The sequence below is a fragment of the Morone saxatilis genome, unplaced genomic scaffold, assembly GCF_004916995.1.
Source record: "Morone saxatilis isolate NCDOM2014 unplaced genomic scaffold, NCSU_SB_2.0 Contig9, whole genome shotgun sequence".
NCBI classification, from domain to species: domain Eukaryota; kingdom Metazoa; phylum Chordata; class Actinopteri; family Moronidae; genus Morone; species Morone saxatilis.
The window spans coordinates 11,595,998-11,596,317 of record NW_023340268.1 but is presented as its reverse complement, the minus strand read 5'-3'; positions in this window follow the sequence as shown (position 1 = coordinate 11,596,317).

Sequence of the window (320 nt, the reverse complement as noted above, 5' to 3'; positions counted from 1 at the left end):
TCTATCTATCTATCTAATGTGTAACAGGCAGTGGACACATGTCTGCAGTGCACAATAAAAAAATATAGCGGCTCCATATTTGTGAACAGGAACAGTATTTAAAAAAGGACAGTGTCTTAAGTTTGTGTTAGAGGGATTGCTTAAAGCTGCACTGCACGTCTAAATGTAACCACACTGCATTATTTGTTTATTATTATTTGAATGTGATAGTTTAGATAAAGTATGTTTCCATGTATTCAGAGAAATCAGTAAATAAACTGTCGCGAGCACTTGAAAACTATATATAATATAGGGCTTTTTTCACAGCAGTCATTTTTAAC